The following is a 24,549-nucleotide window of genomic DNA, read 5'->3' on the forward strand; positions in this document are numbered from 1 at the left end:
AGAGGTTAGTTTTCCAGCAAAGCGCAAAGAGGAATATAACTGAAGCTCCAGACAGAAAGTGAGATCGTCAACATCGCTAAACTCAAATGTCTCGAAAATTTTACTGCCTGGATGTCTTGTCTACAGATCATATCAACTACCTGAAGGAACATCCAATAACGCTGTATACAGCAAGCTTTTTGCTGCTTGGACGAAGTGTGACACAACAGCGCCACGTCAGTTAAATAAAAAAACTATGCTGCGTATTGTGAACTGCAGCAAATGTGACACAAGATGGTGTCTATTTAGGAAAAAAATTCGGAACCAGCGTTTAGAAGTCATTGCAACAGTGATATAGTTTGCAAAATAAACCAAGCGATGATATAGTGACACACATTGTTAGAACTGAAGATCTTGCACATCTCGTGCAGATTCTAGGTGAGCAAATATCTGAGAAGATGGTTCTACGAAATTTCTGATCACTCTGACAGTAGCATACAAATACTTTGTATCAGTGCATGGGAATCGGTACCGGCAAGTGACACTTCGCAATCTGATCTCCAGACTTGCCATTGGGGAAGATAGAATGAACATAAGTGATCAAGGTGAAAGTTCAGCATATGCAGCAAGCAACAAACTAAACTAACTAAACTCCTCCCGAACAGTACCGACCGACCGCCGTGTTATCCTCAGCCCATAAGCTTCACTGGGCGCGGATGTGGAGGGGCATGTGGTCAGCACACCACTCTCCCGGCCATATGTCAGTTTCCAAGACCGGAGCCGCTACTTCTCAATCAAGTAGACTCTCAGTTTGCCTCACAAGGGTTGAGTGCACCCTACTTGCCAACAGCGCTCGGCAGACCGGATGGTCATCCATCCCAGCCCGACAGCATTAACTTCGGTGATCTGACGGGAACAGGTGTTACCACTGCGGCAAGGCCATTGGCTGCAGCAAGCAACAGCTATAATAAAAATGGAGGTAAAAAACATAAGCATTTTGCAAAATCAGATACTTGTCACCATTGCCATCAGCCAGATCACTGGATCTATGACTGCAAAAAGCGAAAATCTACAACTTCAGTCCAATCTTCACCCAATCGAGAAGCTCTCATTAGAGTAGCACTGTTCAGTGCAACTGATTCAGATACTGCTGGACAAGCACGGTATATAGATCATATTTTCAATCAATTTCTCTTGGTCCTCCACCTATATAGAATTTGTATAGGCAAGACCTGTTTGTATCGGTGATGAGAAATACATTCCTCCTCTTGAATCTGGAGACGTTAATATTCTGACCCACACTGGAAAGGAATGGAAGGAGAAGCAAATCAGCAATGTTTTGTATCCAGAATGAGATTTTCACTCTGCAGCGGAGTGTGCGCTGATATGAAACTTCCTGGCAGATTAAAACTGTGTGCCCGACCGAGACTCGAACTCGGGACCCTTGCCTTTCACGGGCAAGTGCTCTACCATCTGAGCTACCGAAGCACGACTCACGCCCAGTCCTCACAGCTTTACTTCTGCCAGTGTCTCGTCTCCTACCTTCCAAACTTTACAGAAGCTCTCCTGCGAACCAAGCAGAACTAGCACTCCTGAAAGAAAGGATATTGCGGAGACATGGCTTAGCCACAGCCTGGGGTATGTTTCCAGAATGAGATTTTCACTCTGCAGCGGAGTGTGCGCTGATATGAATGTTTTGTATGTTCCAGAGTTAATGTATAATCTGTTTTCTTTGGGTGCTGCCCCTGAGAAAGGTATGACACAGCACTCTGACAATAGAATGTGTCATTTTTTAATGGATGTCAGTATTGTCGCTGCGGGAGAGAGACGTGAGGAATCTATTTAATATGAAATTTAAGGTTTTGTCAAATAGCGAATGTTGTGCATATGAGATATCAGAATATTATGTCAGTTAAACAAGTTTTTTTCAAGCACCAACAAAAATTTACAAGTTCAGAAGTTTCAGTGAAAGGACTACATTATTGGTAAAATGTGTACTGCCATTTATATCCCGTTATACAAAATCAAAACCGATAGGCGAGCTTGTACATCCCGATTTCTATGGTAAAATGCCTGAAGACTCTGTGGGTGGTGCAAAGTATTTCTTTATGTTGGATGATGACTATAGTGACTGCTGAATGGTGTACTTCGTGAATAATAAGTCAGACACAGTCGAATGCTAGGGAAATTTCATTAAACTGAGTGTAGAGGTATAAAGACATTAAGGACAGATAAAGGTTAAGAATTTTACTATCAAGAGTTTAACAATGTGACTAACCAGTATGGCATTTTGCACCAGAAAACAGTGCCATACAGTCCACAACAGAATTGAGTCACTGAAAGGGAAAATAGAACTGTTGTCGAGTTAGCTTGGACCTGTATGTATGCAAGTGGACTACCAGTTTAAATGTGGGCAGACCCTGTGAATTATGCAATATTCATACTCAAGTGGAGTGGAACAAGTAGAGAAAGAGAAATTGTGCCATGTGAGCTGTGGCTAGAAAGAAAAAAAAAAAAAGCTTAAAAATCCTCAGACCTTTTGGTGAAGAAATTTATGCCCATGTTCCTAAAGATAAGAAGCAAAACCTGGATGCAAAGACTGAGAAGGGGTATATTGTCGGTTACTGCCAAAACACAGAAGGTTATCATGTGTTCTTTCCAGACCAGCGATAAGTAAATTTCCACAGAGATGTTACTTTTACAGGAGGACTATTTAAAGGAAACTGCAGCACACATCGAACACGACACCAAGAGCAGTGGACTATTTCCTGTCTGAAAATAAGTTATCATATGTAGAGCACAACCTCCAGAATATCACTGTGATTCAGGATTTTACAGGAGTGTGTGCAGAGAGAGACAATGACGCACATTCTGACAATATCACTGAACAGGAGGCAGTAGCATATGAAGCTGTTCAATCCGATAGGATATATCGGTTAAGAAATGGCAGATCATTAAGATTGCCAGTAAGATATGAGAATTATGTATCCTTTTTAGATATTGTTGAGTCAGAAACATATGACGAAGTAGTTTCGTGTGGTGAGGCAGAAAAATTAAAAGATGCGATGAATGATTAAATTAATTTCTTAGAAATCAACCAAACCTGGACGTTAGTAGATCTAACTGCACATCAACAAATCACTGATAACTGAGGGGAGTACAAAATCGAATATTCTGACGGTGATGGTGTACCACATTTCAGCGCTGGAGTTGTGGCTAGAGGTTGCAAGCAAGTTGATTACTTGGAAACCTACTGTCCAGTGACTAGATTGGACTCAATTCCTGTGGCGTTATGCATTACAGCCTCTAGAAACATGTGTGTAGAACAATAATTTGATGTCCGAACAACTTTTCTTTTTGTAAATTTAGCAGAAACCATTTATATGACATCAACAAAACGTTCTGAACTTGGGAGAGACCGTGTGTGTAAACTAAATCAATGCTTCTACGACCCGAAAGAATGTTTCACGTGTTGGAACCAACGTTTCACAGCAGTTTTATGCAATTTTGGACTTCAGCCCACGAACGCAGCTCCGTGGGTATTCTCCATTCAGGACACAAATAATCCATTAACCTGGGCACCACTTATGGATCATGGTCTGGTGGCTGCTAAAGATCCTGCTGCCATCATCTTTTTGCTAAGAGACTTGGGAGGAGAATTTGACATCACATCCACGTACGTAGTTGGGCCTGCAAGCAGAACAATTATCATACAGTTCTATTTTTCTGGATCAAGAGGCTTAAGCAATAGGATTCTACGACGCTTTAGGTTGGTGGATGCTAATCCTGTAACAGTACCTGCAAATATTCACCATCAGACGTGTGCTGGTATGCATAAATGTGGGGAGAATGACATGTCCAATGTTCCACATAGGCAAGCTGTGGCTACTCTGCTGTATTTGTCAAAAGGAACACGGCCAGACATTACTTTAGCAGTCAACAGTGCCAGTCAGCACCTTGGAAAAACAACAAAAATACACTGGAGTGCTGTAAAAAAGATCTTGAAATACGTTAAAGCCCCTATGGCCTACAGACTTTATTTTCCTTCAAAGCAGGAAATTCACCTTCATGCCTACAGGTGTGCAAACTATTCTGGTGATGTCAAAACTAGAAGATCCACAACTAGTATGTTGTTAAAGCTCAGTGAATCCACTATTACATGAGGTTCGACAAAACAGAAAGTGGTAACGCTTTCTACAACGAAGGCTGAATATATCGCAGCCAGTAGAAAGTGAGAGAAATTGTTCAGATGAAGAGTTTGCTCAATGACTTGGGTTTCTTTAGCAAAATAAAGACAACTTTGAAAATTGACAATTTAAGTACAGTGAAACTTATTAAAAAACACAGATTTTCGTCGCAGAAGCAAGCTTATTGACGTACGTTATGATTTTATGGGAAATAAGTACAAGGAGAATGAGTTTCTATTGGAGGATTCTCCATCCAAGGACCGGCAGCCTGATATACTAACCAAGCCATTACCAAAGGTGAGACTTCAGACAGATGAAGATGAATATACTATGCATTCAGAACATTTGTAATGAATTTCTCAACACTAAATAATTTGTGTCCTCTTAAAGTGGGAATGTCTAAATGAGTAAAAAGGATAGATTTATTTGTTACATATTTTCTGGGGTTAATCATGACTCTTAGCTCTGTGTGTTCTCTTTGTAGCCCAGTAGCTTTGTTCCTCCTGTAACAGGTATTCAGTCTTCTTCCAGTGTGTTCTATGTGTGTTTTGCAAAGTAAACAAGTTAATCATGCCTGATGTGTTATTTGTTAATCAAGAAAGAATCAGTTCAAACGAAGTTAATCTACATCGAAAAAATGACTGCAGACACTTATTTCTGTTTGTCTTTTAATGAAATAGCAAAATGTATGTTTTAATGGCAAGTGCATTTAGGTTCTTTTAAGTCAAATAATATACCTTTTGATACTGCATCACTCTGTACTAACGATGATAAGTAAGAATCTTACTGATGGTTCATGAATTGGGAAAGTCGTTACACTGAATGCTGTTTACAGCTTGACAGAAAACCCAATAAAGTTCACAGACACTGAAGTTACGACGCTGCTAAGACTTTTATAATACCACACTTCTAAATGTCACAGTTTTTCTTTGTAATGAGTTGCAGATTGAGCGACATAATGCGTTTCGTGGCAACAACAATTGGTAACGAGGACTTTGTGCCGAATTTTTCGACACTGTATTCTTCCTCCAATGATCCATTTTACCAGTTCTTCTTTGTTTTGGTTAACTTTATTCTGTGCCCCATGTAAAAGCTGCCTCTTAATGTGTAATGCCTTGCCACACTTTGGATACAACATCGGCACTGCACTTTATTTACATCCATTCTCACCCAGTTTTACCATGAGACTCTCCATCTGCGAGAACTCAAGTTTCAACGATGTTAGTGGTATTGTCTTAACAGTACTTTTGGATACTACAATCAGCGAACAAAAAATTTCCCTCGAGGTCGTCCCTGCCACTTATATGCAACGTAATGCTACTCCGATTCGGGTACATAAACCAGACATGTAGGCAGGGTATTAGTGTGGCAGTCATGTCTTTCCAAAGTAGGTGCAGAAACGTCAACTTTGGCAACGTTGTTACCAAATGCGTTCAAACAGGACCAACGTGTTGTTATTGTTTTCTTAGTTGCTGAAGGACAAACAGCAGTAGACATCCATCGAAAAATGAAGAATGTGTATATGGGCAGCAGGTCCGTCAGAAATCACCATTGTGGAATGGTGCGCCAAGTTCCATGCTTTTCTAGACTCAACACAAGACGCCAACAGGCAGTTGATAATGGGATTACGACGGATCTCCCCATGTGATTATCGCGCCTTCGGTCCCTTATAAAAGGCCCTTGCGGACGAATATGTGCAACAAGCTGTTACAGACTTCCTCACAGCAGGACACGGTTTTTAATCAAATGGGTACCTTCAATTTGATCTTTCAGTAGGGTGATTGCCTCTTTATTCACGGTGATTTTTTCGTGATCGGCATATCACTTCTGGATTGTATGGCCTTCAAACTAAAACTTTCTGGTCGTCACTTATACCTATCGCAAGGTCCCCGACATTACCAGCGTGTATGCTACACTTCCATACAATTCTGATTTTGAATAATTTGTTATAAATATACATTACATTCCTTCAGTTAATGCCAATAAAATATTAAAACACCTACATTTTACACTCAGAAATTAACATCGAGTTTGATAAATTAAAATGAAATTATAATTATAAGGTACTGTGTTGTAATGTTATTACGTCACAATAGTCATGTTTGAAGGGAATGAATTTTACTTTCCTGCAAAGGGATGCCGAACAAAGTTTCCTAAGCAGTTAAAATTCTACACTGATCTTTGGCGTTCGTGGTAGTGACTCGCTGTGTTTGGCGATTACGGCTGCAGCGACAGCAGCAACAGGGTCAGCAGCAGGTCACGTGGTCTGTATCTCCTTCTGGTGGCTCGTAGCTCTCGGCCGGTGTGGTCGCGTTGCGCTGGCCGCCGCTGAAACCGATACCAGGCCCCCGCCCAGTTGCGCGAGGTGGTAATGGCTGCGGCTGGTAGCAGCCACGCCTGGCCGACTAAACCCGCAGCGGTACCAATACACGGCCCCGTGTTTCCCCGCAGCCAACTCTGACGAGATAACAAATGTATTATAAAAGTAATCCGAAGAGTAAGTGTGATATAAAACTCTATTATTAACCATTTTAAACATATTTCATTATTTATGCCCGTAATTAGGATCAGAATTATATATTGAGGACAAATCACAAAGCAAGTCCCACAGGTTTCAATTTTGGCTCCACTCTTAACTCTTATATACATTGGAGAAAAAAAAAAAAAAAAGAACAGAGCACCATAAAAGAATTAATATAGAGTGATGAAATTTCGACAATAGTTTTTCAAGGTAACATATCTAAGTGATCACATGTTAATGGAAGCACGAGATAAGCCATTGCAAATGTGAAATGCTGGTACATTAATCACCAGTGTAAACTCCAGAACGTCGGACGCAAGCATGCACACATGCATGCAATGTGTTCTACAGATGGCGGGTGTCAGTTTGTGGGTTTAAGTTCATGTCTATTGCAATTGAACGGTCAGAACAAGGACGATAAATGCTGTTTGTGGATGAGGCTGGAGTTGTCGTCCAGTGATGTCCCATATGTGCTTGATTGGAGACAAGTCTACTGATCGAGCCGGCCAAGGCAACATGTCGTCACTCTGTAAGCATGTTGGGTTACAACAGCGGTTCCAGACTGTAGCGCCTAGAACCGCTCGGCCACACCGGCCAGCGAGGCCCCCACCTTGAAAGGTTTGACTTTACTGGTAGCATACCTGTTGCAAGTCTGTTGAGGGGCCTCCAAGTATCTCACTCCAGTTGAATTCATGTTGGTTCAGTTTCTTGTGGTTCATGAAGCCCCTTCCGAGTTTTAATGATACGTAAAACTTACTCTCTGCATGGTGTATTACATGTTTTTCATCGAAGTTCTGTTTGGACATTTCCCTGTATTCTACTGCTGATCGTGTACAGTTCATCCAGAGGTATAGCTTTCATACAGGCAGTCGTTAAACTGCATGTCTCATGTCACTGGCGTAATCTGCACTGGAAAAGCACAGGGCCTTCCCAGTTGTTACGAGGACAGTAGGATTTGCTACACGTAAGGTTATTCAAAATGTAGTTCCTCGTTACTTTCTTGGCAGTTTGTGGCTAGTGATTTTTATAGGTCAAGGACGTATCAAGGAACAGTCCTACATAGCCGGCCGGTGTGGCCGAGCGGTTCTAGGTGCTTCAGTCTGGAACCGCGCGACCGCTACGGTCTCAGGTTCAAATCCTGCCTCGGGCATGGATGTGTGTGATGTCTTTAGGTTAGCTAAGTTTAAGTAGTTCTAAGTTCTAGGGGACTGATGACCTCAGATGTTAAGTACCATAGTGCTCAGAGCCGTTTGAACCATTTGAACAGTCCTAGATATTTAGACGTTTCTGTGCCAGCATCTGGTCTCCCAGCGCAACTGATTTGGAGTTGTTTTTTCTGCCGGTCTAGACCTAATGTGAAGCACACATACTCGTATTTATGTTTTTAAACGATATGATCCGTACACATTGTGTTTATATGTTCAAATGGTAGACAGAGACGTTGTTAGTTGCTCTTCAACAAGCTAAAATTTTTTGCGTAGTGTACTAAGAGCAAGATCATCTACACAGAGGAACTACTTATATACATACATCAAAGAAAATAGAGAGTGAAGAAATCATTGTAAGGCGCAGAACTTGAATTATGATGCTCTTTCCACGTCTGAAACCAGCTTCTTGAGATATCAGTCTTGTTTTTGTGAGTGGCTGCAGTCTTTGCAGTGTTAGTCTCTGGTATAATTCGGTTTATCACTGTTAACTTCATCAGGATCTTTTCGTGGTTTCAAAAGTGCAAAGACTTCAGATTTCCTCCACATTTTTGGGAGATTAGATATGCAAAGACATTTAGTAATAGGATCAAATACGGGCTACTTTGTTTCGGGGCCGAAGTGTTTAATCTGTTTAATGCATGTCATCTTCCACCGCATCTTTTCCATTTTTCATGTTTCTTAGAACGTCATCAACGTCTTTTAGATTGTGGAATATATCTGCTCAACTTGCGATGTTCTTCTTGTCTTAGACCTCGGCTACTTATCTTTGAGTTTTCGAGTCAAGAAGAAGTTTATAGGCGATATTGTTTTGCTACTCTTTCACTCTTGACTGTAGTAGCAAGTATCCTTTCCTGGCTTAACTTTTTTTGTAAGATTTTATGTAGGGTTACTATCTGTCATAACCATCTTCTCAAGTGTCACAAACCATTTCTTTTGTCTCATTTTAGTCAAGGCTTCTATTAAGGTTTATTCCGCATTCTATAGTATCACTGCTGTAAGGTTCACTTCACATAGATGACGGTATTTTTTCATTACTGGCTTTCTGTCATTAGTCATTCCACGTAAGTACATTTGTCTGCATCCCCTGCCTATCTGTTATCGTGATACCATTCTCAGTGTGTCAGTATGGTACAACAGTGTTCAGTGCCAGAACTGACGAACACACGTCTCGTTGTACCCTTTCTGTCACATCTTACAATTAAAGGAAAATCGTGCTTTATTATGAATGAACGTTATGTTACTCTCTTCGGTTCATTGTTTAATGTAATTGCCGTTGCTTTTAATAGTTTCCAGGCCCCAGGCTCGGCTGTGCTATCAAAATCTCCGAGTACAAATTTAATTTTGTTGGCGTTTAAGTTTTTTTGTGGGTTGTACTTAAAATCTCTTCGCGGTTATTTGTGAATAAATGGGAATATAAGAAACACAGTGTAGTAAAGACGACAATGTTACTAGCAACATCCTGCTGGGCGAATATCTCTTAGATTTTCACCACAAGTCCCTGCCGACGACGAAGACGACAGGCGCCGCTGACGCTGACGCTGAGATCGCAAACACACACACATACTCATTGACAGTTAATAGTCCCATGGAGTATCTTCAATTCAATTCAAATCAGTTCCTGCAATTTTTGTACGTGTAGGATAAAAATTAACTACAGTATAGTAATTGTTATCTATCTAGACAGAAAGGAAAAAGAGACATTGACTGAGAACGGGCATTGATTGGAGTCAACGGGGAAGCTGAAAATTTGTGCGAGACCGGGATTCAAAACCGGATCTCATGCTTACAATGCAGATGTTGTGACCACTAAGCCATCCGGACACAGAGATCTTTGCAACTTCACGGACTATCATAGCACGCCTCCCGTCAGACCTAAATTCTCAACCTACCCACACCGTACTAATGTAGTGCCCCGTCCCTATTATCCTCATTACTCTTGGAATTTCTCCAATTCCCGTAAGAGTTCGAAGCTGCTGTGCATCTACATTGAAGAGCTCAATGGCTGCCCCTCCTTAATCGTGTATGTGTGTGTTTGTGTGTGTGTGTCTGTGGTGTCTGTTCTTTCGGGAATATGATCCAATTGTCTACTATCTGCAGCAACGACAAAGTTCTGTTGTACACCGTATTGCAGCTGCGTTACCAATGTTACCCGAAAACCGTTACTGCAGCAGTAATAACTCCTATGTCCTATGCGACACCATTTCAGAGTGGATAAGGTAGAATTGTGGCACATTCGAACGTTGGTCATACGTGTAGCTATATATTGCGATTAATTCCCATCAAAATTCTAACAGAAATGCAGAACATATTTCCGAAACCAACAGATAGGGTTCACAGCGTGCTAATCACAATAACGTTGTGGAAATTCACGTGGCGTTTCGCACTGCCACCTAGTGAACTAAATAAGAGCCAAAGGAATATTAGACCAGCTGTGTGACGGAACTGAAGGGTTTGGAGCAAAGAGAACGTAGTATCTCAATCACAACAGAGATAAGTGTTCAGAAGTAAAAGTCGCAAGTTCCATGAGGTTTTTCACGTGTGATGCAGTTATATACAGAGAAGATACAACATTAGAATATTGTACCATATTGGAGTATCACCTGCAGAGAATGGACGCATGGTGCAGGAATTAGCAGTTGGCCCTGAACATAAAGAAATATTACGTATTGCGCACAAACAGGCAGAAAGACCAACTACTGTATGATTACTTGATGGCAGAGCCATCACTGAAAGCTGTCACGTCCATAAAATATCTAGGAGTACGCGAAAGGGGCGATAGAAAGTGGAATGTCCACATAAAACTAATAGTAAGTAAGGCAGACGCCAGACAGATTCGTTAGAAGGAACCTCTATAATCGTAGTCCATATGCAAATAAGTTATCTTGCAAAACCCTCGTTCAGTACCACTTGTCAATCTGAGATCCTCTTCAGATAGATTTGACAGAGAAAATAAAGAAGATACAAAGAGCCGTGTGGGATTAGCCGAGCGGTCTGGGGCGCTGCAGTCATGGACTGTGCGGCTGGTCCCGGCGGAGGTTCGAGTCCTCTCTTGGGCATAGGTGTGTGTGTTTGTCCTTAGGATAATTTAGGTTAAGTAGTGTGTAAGCTTAGGGACTGATGACCCTAGCAGTTAAATCCCGTAAGATTTCAATAAATAAATAAATAAATAAAGATACAAAGAAGGGCAGAGCGTTTCGATGCAGGTTCCTTTAGCAACCCCACCTGTGGGGTCATAGGGATGCTCAGACAGTTCTAGTGTTAGACACTGCAAGAGAGGCGTTCTGCATCAAGCTCTGATTTATTGTTACAATTCCGAAAGTGTAAGTCCCTCGAAGAGTCAACCAGTATATTCCTTTCCCCTGTATATAACTCGAGAAAAGATCATGAACGTAAAATTAGACAGATTCGAGTGGCTTAACTGCAATCGTTCTTCCCGCGAACCAGTCGCAACGGTAGTAAGAAAAGGGGGAAGTGACAATGATATACAAAATGCCCTCCGCCAAGCACCGTAAAAAGGATAGCGGAGTTCAGATGAAGAGACAAATAAAAAAAACATTGAACACCCACAGAATCCAAAAAAGGCCTTAAGAATTCTATTAGCATTCATCGACAGTGTTTCTGTTCCATTTTACCCGCGGCATTCAAATAACCACGGTACAGTCACCTCACGAAACCGAATTCGGACTAAAGAATGACTCGATAGGGGTTCTTCCAGAAACCAGTAGAACAATTAACTTTTTGACGAAACTATTTCATGTATATATCACTTTATCACAAAATTCTTTTTGGAATTAACGTCCTCCATTCTTCGTTTCTCAGCCAACAAATTACAGAGTTCCAAGCATTTAAAGGTGTTGATCGACGTGAGTTCTTCTGTCAGTTTAGACTTTTATAAATATCATGCGTGCTGCTCTTCTAACGTCAAATTGGAATAATCAGTGAACAGCTTTTTCGTGTGTCATAAAAAAATTGTCACTGACGAAGGTATTATTTTTGTCAAAGATCTTCTAGCAAAAGAACGCCTAAGTGCATAATTTCACAGTAGAAAGTGAATACAGAGTTATTTAGTAGTACATGTAGCGCGCGTTTGTTAGACACATTCTTCGTGACAAAAATCCAATTTGCCGGCGAATAGTATGCAAACAGTTTTCTTTGCATCTTTGTTACACCACAACAACACGCTGTTCCACACAATGTTTCCATGGCTACCAATCGCCAAGACTGCAAGGAGTTCACTGTCACAAAGAGAGTGAAGAACGTCCAGCATTTCAAAACGATGTAACACTACTGCTAAGTATTAAATAGTTATATTACACATTCAAGTTGCCTATACTTGAGTCACACAATGACGAAAAGCCTGACACTCCACCTGCTTTGGCGTGGGGACTAAAAGGCATGCCTGTCATCTCACCTAAAGTGGCCGCGGTTGGAGACGACGCCCACTTCCGTTTACTTCGTGCTGAGTCAGCAACACACTCCTGAGGAGGCTCATTCACAGCGGGCGGGAACCGCACCTGCTCTTCAGGATTTCCCCAACCCTGGGACTCCTTTCTCCGAGAATCATTGTCAGTCGGTTGACACGCCGCCTCCTTCACCTAGATATTCCATTCCCAGGAAACCACAGTTGCACTGTTGATCCGGGTTTCCCTCTGAGTACTCTAATACCTGTACATAAGAACACGAAATGTTTACCTTGTAACAGAGCCATTAATGGACCGTGATATATCCCTATGATGCTCTGTTTCTTTTATTGCTCTCAGACAGAGATCAGCAATCGTATATTAGCCGAGTATCTGTTGCTATTACGTATTCCCTGAATAAATCATGCAACATGTAAAACTTTCTAAATAATATTTAATATGGTATTGATAATCTCCCTATGACTTTTTAGGCTACATTAGAATCACTGTTCGTTACGTGGGCTCATAGCGAAGGGTGTCCTCAGGGAGATGGACTATATCGGAAAAAAAACATAATAGAGGATACACATTTTGATCAAGATAACACTTAGATTTATCATTCATTGAACTGATCATATGTGAAATGGACCTCAAACATGTGGAAGCAGTCAAAATAATTTAAGGTCATTTTAATTCACAGTTTAATATAATAGGATTCATAGACATATAAATACAAACACACATATAATGAAGTACATGAAATGATTCATAGGACACTGTAACCAAGTACGTCTACTTTTCTTATTATTGCCTTTACACATGTGGAATAGTGATAATACTTATAAGCCACATTACATTACACGATATCAATTACCCATAGTAATTTGATTTGCGAAAATCTTGCAGTACTGAGACATTGTACAGGTTTTGTTTTACAGTACATTACACAACGTTATTATTAATGTAGGCATTAATTGATTCTGGTACTTTCTTCTTTGAGAGAGTAGACAGATTTCTGAAAGCACAAAATTTTAGTCAGGTGACTGAATTTGGTACGATATTTAAATCGCTACACATCCTCAACGTTCATGGCTGTATACAGCTGAAAGGGCAGGCCGAAAAAGATGGCGGGGAAAAAAAAAAATTAATCACTAGACGGGTGAAAATGTTTTCAACTATACTAGTGTATCAATGCACTATACAGTCCACTCATTAAGTTCAGGCAGTTTCTGCCTCAGGCACTGAAACGATAGCAGACTATGCTTGGCGAAGCTGCATTCACGGAATGCAAGAAGGCTGTAGTGTAAACTTAAAAAATGCAATACGGCGGTGGTAGGAATTTCAGAATCCATGATGGCAGAATTAACCAGAAAATTAAAGTAAAAATTCAAGATGGTTGAATATGCCCAGTTACACTTTGTAGCCCATTTGACATCACAATCCAAGAATGTGTCATATTCAGAAATATCCAAAGAACCTGAATTGCATAAATGAAACGCCAAGCGTAGTATAGCCTCAGAACCAACATACTGGCCATGTTCGAAAGTGTCCCACCAATTTGAATAATTTATCAAAAATTCACGAAGATATAGATAATGCTAGTGTATCTTACAGTATTTCCGACTCTAAGATGTCTATATTGTTTATCGAAAAGTACGTAAGCCTCATCTCCAACACACAATCTTTAAATCAGTGTTATTTCCATGTCGAAAATACGTAACGATATTGACAGTAATCGTTTGACTTATAGAACTTCTATGTTTAAAAGTCTGCCAAAACAAAGTGGCAGTTTTAATCTAACGTACAGGCTAAGCTGCCCTGGACGATTAACAAACTTCCATCTTTGTACCATACTTGGTGCAAGGGACTTTAGAAAGCAATTAAAACCATGGAAACCATAATTTCTAACTTACATGACTAAATTAAATTGCAGTTGTTAGGGTTGCCATTTAATAAGCTGTTTCATCGAATTGTCATTTTTTTTACACCATGTGACAGCATAAACATGTCGTTGCCAAGTGTACCTTAACTGGTGTTGGTAGTGTTATAAAAAAATATTTACTTAATTTGATAGATAAAAGAGACAACTTTCAGTTTCTTTAATGTGTGATGCAATTCTGGAGTCTGCTTGTTGACAAGTGCAGCTTAACCAGTTATATCTGTAATATCATACGTGTTTTGTAACGTTACAGAACAGATCTTACGTATGTGTTTTCACAAATAATATAGATAACCTTTGATTTCTTTATATTGTGGTACAGAAATAGAATAATTATTCTAATTGACAAGAGCAGTTTATCCTCTAAGTTAGTAGGCTGGAGGTATTTACAAGGTTTTAGAACAAATCTTTATGTATTTTGATAAATAATACAGACAGTATTAAGTGCTATTTTATTTTGGGGCTAAGACCAAATTTTTCTTCACTATGTCTGATCTGTTGGGAGCCTTGTCCATCACGTCTTTGACAAACAGACTTTACATATCGTATTTAGTGCATTTCAGTGCTATACATAGGTATTGCATATTTTCGTTTAGATGTGGAAATAATATTGGTGTAAACAATGTGTATGTATGTATTTATGTGCTTTTGATTAATAATGTAGAGATTTTAGACATGAAAATACTGACAGTTGCTCCAGTGTTGTCAATATCTTTACGTGTTTTAGACACGGAAATAATATTGAAATTTTAATAAATGATATGGAAGTACAGTAAGTCACACAAATATTCTCAGTATCACTAATTTTTTGCAAATAATTCAGTTCATTCGAATATTTTTGTACATGCTGCCACTTTATGCAATTCATATCATTTGGATGCTTTGACATGGACAGGTCGGCACTTTTGAGTCCACGTATTGATTGGCTATTTTGTTTATGAAATTCAGTTCGTTTGGATACTTCTCAACATGTCGCAGTCTAGGATTATGACATGACAGTAGATGATAGATTTTTTTTTAAATTTCCCAACCTACTCCATCTTTAGTATTTTTTAATTTCCTCCCGCCGCCATCTAGCGTTTTTGTATTTCCCACCATGGCCATCAACATCGAGTGTTACCTCATTGCCCCAACATGTATGTAACCCACACATGACTTCATGCAGTTAAAGTTAATACAAGAGATATTATTGTGAAGACTAGAATGGTGACAAGTGTGATGAGACATCCTACCAGGAGGCAGATCCTTACCGAGGTATGCAGTTGATGGGAATATTGGATTATTGCGTGTTTGTATCTATACTTCAAATACTTTGTACCACATGTTCTTAGACTAGGAAGCTTTTGAATTTGCGAGAGAAATTGCTACAAGATGTGACATTATGGAATATAAGTAATAATAATACATCAGATATTTTTAAATATTTGACGCACAATGTAAAAAGTGCAAAATGAATTCGTAGGACCACTTATTACCAGGTCAGGGTTCAGCAATGCCTTAAACGACTTGAACAACAACAGAGCGAGTGTTACAGATAATATCTCTGATGTATCATTAAGGAACGCTGGAGAAAAGGCGAAAGAACAGCTATACAATGTCGTGCGTGTCTTCTTAGGGGATGGAACAATACCAGCAGAATCTAAAACAGTGAAACAGTTACCATAACCAAGAAATGACAGTGACAGTTCAAATTATAAGACCAAAAAATTGGAAATTTTTGGTAAGGTCTTATGGGACCAAACTGCTAAAGTGATCGGTCCCTAAGCTTCGACACTACTTAATCTAACTTAAACTAACTTACTCTAAGGACGACACACACACACCCATGCCCGAAGGAGGACTCGAACTTCCGACGGGGGGAGGCGCGCGGACCGTGACAAGACGCCCCAGACCGCGTAGCTACCCAGCGTGGCCTATAAGAACAAAAGATAATTTTAACCAACACTTAGCAGAATTAATTTGACTTTGCGAAAGGAAAAGAAACCAGGGAAGCACATAAAGTGCACCTGTTTTACTAAATATGAAGAGCTCCCACTATTACTTAATGAGCTTTTTATAAGATGGTGATTTTACATCTGGCGTTTCGTGGGTAGCCAATATTTTTCTTAATTTATGGCCAATTTTGAGCATGATGTCCTGCAATACATATTAATGACATAAACTTAATCATTTGAGAATGGCATAAAATGCCTAAACCTGGGTCGTAATAAAGTAAACAGCAGTAGAGTCAGTTAGCGTTGTGTTCATTTAAAAGTTATTGCTTGACTGTTGCTCAGAAACATCAAAAACTTTACAGACTATATTCGTTCTGCTGCTGATATCGTAGTCTCAGCCGATTCTGAACAGGAAGTAAACTATATGGTAAAAACTTTGTATGATTCCTTGGATTTCCACAAACTTAAAGTACAATCTAAACAAGATCGGCCCACAAAGGAATTATCCGAGTGGGATGGAAACGGTGAATGTGATGTACATATGCAGACAAGCAAAATATTACGCACTCTCTCTCTCCCTCTCTCTCTCTCTCTCTCTCTCTCTTCTCAGCGATCACAGGCCCTGTAGACCACGCGCTGCATCAACGATCTGCTTCCACCGCCTTCTATCGCAGCCCCTCTCCACCATGCGGAAATTCCTAATGCTGCGATGCTGCGATGTCCTTCTCTATGTCATCCTTCCACCTTGTACGGGGGTCGGCCCAATGGTCTTGTTGCCTGGAGAGTTCCTTCAAATCCTTTCTTGGTGAATCTGTTGTTTTCATTCTAGCCACATTTCCAGCCCATTACAGTCTCCTACTTTTTAATTTCTGGATGATATTGGGTTGCTTCATTAACTGATAAATTTCATTGTTCTTTCGAATTCTCCATACACCATTCTCCAACTCAGGTCCCCAGATTTTTCTCATTACTTTTCTTTGGAAAACATGCAGTTTTTCTCTTCCATTCTTTGTAAGCGTCCAGCTTTCTGAACCGTACAGTACTATGGGGCAGGTGACAGTGTTGTATATCTTCACCTTTGTGGTGATTGCCAAAGCCTTACTTTTCAGTGGGTTGCTTAGTGAGTACAGACATCTTGACCCTGAGGCTATTCTTTCATTTACGTCCATTGTTATGATAAGTTTACTGTTGAAACGTGATCCAAGGTATTTAAACTGGAGAACTATCCTGAATTTAGAATGCTGGTCAATTTCAAAGTAAGAATTTGTGTTTATGACTCGACCTATTTCCATATATTCGGTTTTCTCTTGATTAATCAAAACCCCATTTTGCTGGCACTGTGCCTGAGAGATCTGTACATGTCTTTCAGTTCTTCTTCAGTTTCACTCAGCAACACTATATTATCTGCATAAGCCAGAAGTTTTACTTCACTGTGCTCGAATCGGAGACCATTGTATAGATGTAAATTACTCTCCCGAACCACTTTCTCTAATGCAAGGTTGAAGAGAACGCATAAAAGAGCGTCTCCCTGTCGTAAGCCTGTTTTAATTGGAAAGGTGTGAGATGTGGATCCTATGAAGATAAGGTTTTCGGAAAATTTTTATGATTTATTTGAGAGAAAGTAATTTACAAACTGAGCAAGTTAATAACGCGTTGATCCGTCTCTGGCCGTCATGCTGAAAGGTATTCGGGTTGATTGAAGAGTTGTTGGATGTGCTCCTGAGGAACATCGTGCCAAATTCTGTCCAACTGGTTCCTTAGATCGTCAGAATCCCGAACTGGTTGGAGGACCCTGCTTATAATGTTCCTAACATTCTCAATTGGGGAGAGATCCGGCGACCTTTCTGGCCAAGACAGGAACTGGCAAGCACGAAGATAAGACGTAGAAACTCTCGCCGTGTGCGGGTACTATGTTACTGAAATGTACGCCGAGAATGTCTTTCAGTGAAGGACACAAAACGGGGCACAGAATATTGTCGACGTACTGCTGTGGTCTAAGGGTGCCACAGATAATTTCCAAAGGGGTCCCGCTATGAAATGAAATGGCGGCCCCGACTACCACTTTCGGTTGTCAGGCCATGGGGGAGGTGGGTTGTCTCCAGACACGTCTTATGATGTATCAGGCAGCGTAACTTGCTGTGACAGTGCGAGAGAGAGAGAGAGAGAGAGAGAGAGAGAGAGAGACAAAGATATTGTTTATTACTCTGTGGCGGTCAGCAGTCACATAATTATTCTTAGGATATAGAGCTGTTGTTCTTCTTAAGAGTAAATTTTACTAGAGGAGAGCCGTTGGTGTGATGTAAAAATCGACGCCATTGCGAGTTTTTGATTCACATTGTGAAATATATATGTATATGGAAGGAAATCAGTTAATAGAACAATAAAATATTGTTCATTTGAAGAAGGTACGTGTTATTCTACACCCAGTGTATACTTCTATTGTGATTTAATAATAAATATCTGCTTGAGAACAGTTCCGACGGGAGCGTTCAGTTCTAGTGAAATAGTTCGATGTTTTCTTCGGAAAAGAAGTCACTTCATGGATCATTGAAATCCACAATAGTACCTGGACATTTCTCAGAACTGAAAGCAATCTGATAGCTATGCAACAGAGCCCAGAAGAATATTTCTCCGTACTTTGGTTACCACTTTCAGCTCAACATGGTATCTGCAGCATCTGGAGCAGATTTCTACAACAGCGGGAGCGTGTAATCGCTATCAGTTTCACACATCGCCCTGTGTACGCTGTATGTATTTACCCACAACAGTGAAAATACAGTTACTCACACACATAGAAAGACAATACAAGGTGGTGTGGGAAACATTTCAGTATAAAGCTCCTGTAGAGCTAAACAGTAATTAGCCTAGTAGTAGCAGTAGTAAACAATTTTTTTTTTTTTCAAAGGAGCCTTTATAGTCTGCTCTGGTCATCGGGGCTCAGTTAGAGGTGGGACTCATCACTGAAGACAATTCTACCTCAGTCAATCAGACTGCAGGCCGAATGTGCCCAACATCACTGCAAACGTGCTTGTTTCTGCATAGAGGTCAGTGGTAGTAGGCACAAGGGCGCCTTGAGCTCAGCACCCTTTCTGTGAGCCGCCTATTAATGGTCATAGAGGTCACTGAAGCACCAGTTGCCCATCGGGACGATGGTAATGACGAATCAGGGGCTTTGAGTGCTTCTCTGAAGATTGCTCTGTCCTCACATTCTGTCGTCTCTCTAGGTCGATTGCTTTCTTCTTGACGCTGTGTTCGACTGCGGTTCACCCATTTTTGCCAACATCGTCGAATAATGGCATCGCTCCTATTCAAATGTCAAGCTACTTGTCATGTACTAAAACCGGCTTCTTTGAGCCCGACTACACGTCCTATCACAAATGGTGACAACTGCGTATACTGTTAAAGGGTCTGTCTGCGAAGCACAGTTATTGTCCATCCGAGTACACGGAATAAAGTTTAGCAAGACTTTATGCCATAATAATGACATGTTCCCTGTTTACTATTCTTACAGCTGCGCGTTGAACTTGTGCTGCAACATAACACATTCCTCCACAGGCCGCCAAAGTTGATAATTCTGCATTTTCCATCGATACCTGTATGAGTATCAATTTGTGACCAATGTGTGACCCATCCATGGTGCGTGGTTTTTTTCTTAGAGTGTAAACACAAATAAGACTTAAATAGTGGTGACAAATATGTCTAGCAGTTCAGTAAGGGCAAACATTAGAATAGGAAATAAAATGTTAATGCAAGTAAATGAGTTTTGCTACTTGGGGAGTACAGTAACAGATGGCAATAGCAGTATAATGAATATTAAAAGCAACACTGCAATTACTAAACAAGTGTTCAGAAACAAGAATAATGTATTACTCATTCTAATATGGATAATATAGGAACAAGGAAGACGTTCACCAACACATTAGTTTGGAGTACTTTAAGCCATGGAAGAAGCAAGAAAAGAAATAAATTAGAAGCAATAGTAGTGTGGGTATGTAGAAGGGCCAAAAAAATACCCCGGACTGAAAGAAAATCTAATGAAAAAATACTGACATAAATTAAAAACAAAACACTTTGACTGGGATTATACCGAGAAGAGCAACCGAATTAATTGAACACCTAATTCGATACAACTACTTCATAAATAAATATCTTTGGGGGAAAGTCCTCGGAAAAATTGAACAGGCGTACCAAGAACATCCTTATTACAAATAGATGGTAAAAATGTCGAGGCGTTGCCTTCGGTGTACGTTGATGATGATGAAATTTTGTTATGTGTATTTTCTGAGACTGTAGAACAGCGCTTTCACACATTTAAGGGATACGATACGACTTTTATTTTGGAAGGTACTTTATTTAATTTATGACAACGGCAAGAAGTCGTGTCGTTGGTACGTACCGGGCATCCATTACTCATGAGAGGGGCTTTCTCAGACTGTGTTTAACAGGGATGTTGATTTTGCTGATCAGCTGACAGTATCTCATCTGAGTGTAGTTAGCTTGAGATGGGTTTCCAGTGCTCCCAGTACTTCCTTGCCGGAATCACTTAGCTGTCCTGTTCATTAAATTGTTTCGAATATTGTCAGGGGTACTTTCGTAAACATTAAAGTGGCGAGACATCGTATGAGACCTTTTCCCAGGAGAGAGTATCCTAATGAACTATTCAGTTACTGTGAGAGACGGTGAGTAATCAAGACAGAAGCAGGGTCCAACAATCAACAGCAGCAGCATGGTTTGCTGAAAGACTGATATATTGTGTTTTCACAGAGTTGTTGTGAACTCGCAAAGTAGGATAGTCGACAAGAATAATTTTGGAGAGTGAAGGCTGTGAGATCTTTACGAAAAGTTTTAAGTTTTCTCAAGTCAAGGTGGTATTATGTAATGACCTGTAAAAACAGAAGTACGAAAATCAGTGTGCTATCAATCATGTTTCTTCTCGTAGGCGTGGAGTTGTATCAGCGTTTCCAATACGCAAAGGCGAACGTGTCGTGATGTTGATTTCGGAGGCAAGAGCAAACAGGAGGTGGTGTTTACTGAAGGTATGTTCTTGCAAGATTTTTTTAATGTATATGTGATCTGCAAGGATTCCTTGGAAATGTGACCTTTGACACTTTTTTGTGTCCTGACTCTTGTGTTTATAAATTCTCTCAAACGTAGCTATATCCATTTTGGAAGTAAAATGGGGATTGTTTACTCTGCATCTTTTTCGATTTTATGGTCAGATATTAGAATCTGAGTGCGATCAGACTGCTTCAGAAGTCACGCCAGTGCTGTGAAAGCTGGGACTATGTTACCCTATATCATGGATAAAAGCGAGAATGGCGCTCCTTACTGAAAGTATTAGAGAAGTAAATGGCTTGAAATTATTTCACAGATCTTCTGTAGCTATGTTACTTGACGTATTGTCACAGGACTTTTCACACACGTAGAAAAACTCAAAGCTGTTTTGTGGGATACTACAAATTCTCCATATGCACCCCTACTGGCTATGCAGGTCAGTAATTAGGTTCTTCCCACGTTCGGCGTAGCTTGTTGCTATCAGTGTTTTCAAAAGCACCATTGATGGGAGCTAGCAGTTACGGTAGGTTTTTTGGTAGAGAAGACGTAAAGGCTGACTCCTTCACATAACCCTACACAAAAAAATCGCAGTTTACGTCAGGAGAGCGAGTAGACCATGATTATCAAGCTCACCATGACGAACCCTTCGGTTTCTCAATTTCCTGTTTAAGAATTCACGAACATCGCAATGGAAGAGGGGTGGAGCACCATCCTGTTGGTAGATAAAGTCCACACTGTCGGTTCCCAGTTGTGGCATGACCCAGTTTTCCAGCACATTCATATACAGGCGTCTTGTAACGTTTGTGCTGGCGTACGCCTTCGCCTGCACACCGGTCGGCACTAGGAAGTATTGTGTAGCACGCCCTGAACTAGGCGCGCCTAGGACAAGAGAAGACCTAAACACACCCCTCCCGCCCCCCCTCCCCTCAGGCTACGCGCCTGTAGCGCACACTGGTTAGCGTGCTTATAGATCGCCGCCGACGACGACCGAGCTATATCAGTCTCTCAATCTCAGTACCTCAGTACGTCGCATCGGAACTCAGTTCGCATTTCACCTCAATACGTCGCACTTGGCTCTCGTCCTCCACAGTGATAGGAGCGCCTCGCACCTTAGAAGGAACGTCAGTCATTGTATATAGTTGTGATATGGACACGGACAAGATTCAATAATTAGACCATGTTATTTGATTGCTGTTAATCACAGAACTTCATACTGGGCATCATTGAAGTTAAGTACTCAATTGTTTCCAGTAATAAAGTTTATTTTAACTACTTGTGCATTTTGTGTTGTAGTGAGAGGAAATCGGGCACGCACCATACCTCCCTCTATTCATCCAGCCAGGAACCACAAAACATTACAAGAGGGCACAACCACAACAGTCTTGTATATGAACGTGCAGACAAATTGGATCATGCCACAAGAGGAGACCGAGAAAATGGACTTCATCTAACCGTGAGACTGCACAGAAAACATTGACCCTTGGTGAACCTCTAGTGCGCTGCACGATAGCTTAATGATTCTCTGTCCTCCAGATTCGCACGTTCTGCCTGTTCGCTGTGCCATTCACAGAGAAATGTTGCTTCATCACAGAATATGAGTTTCTCACAAAACTCATCCTCTTGTATAAGCTGTTGCAAACAGTGCCGAAAATTCAAAGCGACTGACTTTGTCATCGGGAATCATGGTTTGTAGCAATTGCAAGCGTTTAGGCTCCAGCCTCTGCCGTTTTTTTACGATCTTCCAAAAGGCCAGTTGTGGTATATTCGGCTCTGTGCTTGTTTTGCAAGGCAACTTCTGTCGGCTACGAGCGAAACTCGCCCGCACACGGTCAACCGTTTCTCCTCTCACTGCAGACCCACCCGTTGATTCCCCCTCTCAGAGGCGCTTGTAGCTTTAAATTGCGCATACTGCCGTCTAATGGAGTTGGCAGTTGGTGGTGTTTTGTTGAACATCGTTCTGAAGTATCATTACAGTTTTACGGCAGACCGATGTGAATGAACTTCACTCACAACATCCGATTTCTCGGTGCCTGTTGCCATCTTGCCTAACAGCTCACTAATGCTCACCCGTGGCACAAATCTGAAGTGTGGCCGCACCAGTACAAGACTTATTGAGTTTCTCTACGTGACTGTTGATTTTTTGTGCCAATATGTCAACTAATATAGCTACAGTGAATTTAGGAAATCGCTTCAGTCATTTGTAATAGCCTTGCACAGGAGTGCAGAGAACTGTTCCACTCACCGATCAATATTTCATTCAATGACTGTAGTGTAACGGCGTCACGCAGGGAAATCTCGTGCATCACGTACAGCTAGGGTTGCCAGATTAAATTGGCAAAATTACCGAAATTGTCTGATGGAAGGATCTGCTGAGCTGAGGATGAACACAATGGAACACTCAGTAAACATCACAAATTAAATTGATTATTCATATCTTCAGGTCTCAACGAATTTTTTGTTATCTTTAATTCTCAGGTAAAAGTCGTTGCATGTTGCAAACTTCAAATGACGACGAATGCATGATTCTGCTATTACAATACCGAGACTCAATTTATTTTTTAACAGCAGAACATAAATGATTTATGTGACTGAAGACTCTTTTCATATAGATGCATGGGGCCACCATTGTCCTTGTGACAAGTTTTCTTTCATGTTAGGCTTTTCTTCTTCATTTAAAAATGTCTTCCACGAAAATTAATTTGTGGACGTAGAGGCCTGAGTTTGTAATTATTACACAGTTTTATTTAGCATGCGGATCTCTTAGTATAAACTGTCTAAATTAGTGACATCAATGGAATTCTAAAAATAACGAACCACTCAAATTTCGGTACAGAACTCTGAACACGTGGCCGAAATGCCGAACTGTTCAGTAAAAATCCTAACACCTGGCAAACCAACACACAGTCTGGGTCGTCGAACGACCGCAGCGGAAATTTCTTACGCGGCTTCGCAACGATAAGAAGTGAAGAACGAATATTATAACATTTTCATTGGAAAATACAGATATGTGTAGGTTTCGTAAGAGTTTTTTGGTAAGTTTACTATCCACTCCTACTCACAGCCCTCAGCGTCTCCTGCTTGAATGACGTCATTTCGCATGTGCACGCCGTGTGGATAGTTGCTACCGGTAATGATGTGCATACGAGCTTTTTTCTGACATTAATTCCAGTAAACCGGTTACAAACAATTTTTTAATTTCTATAAAGAATTAATTAGTAATTCTTTCGAAAAGTACACTTCATCATTTTTATTGTCTGCAAAAAAAAGAAATTGATCATTTACCAGTTTAACATTAAATGTCATTAATGTGTGCAATGAAAAGTAAT

This window comes from Schistocerca americana, chromosome 8 (assembly GCF_021461395.2).
Source record: "Schistocerca americana isolate TAMUIC-IGC-003095 chromosome 8, iqSchAmer2.1, whole genome shotgun sequence".
NCBI classification, from domain to species: Eukaryota; Metazoa; Arthropoda; class Insecta; order Orthoptera; family Acrididae; genus Schistocerca; species Schistocerca americana.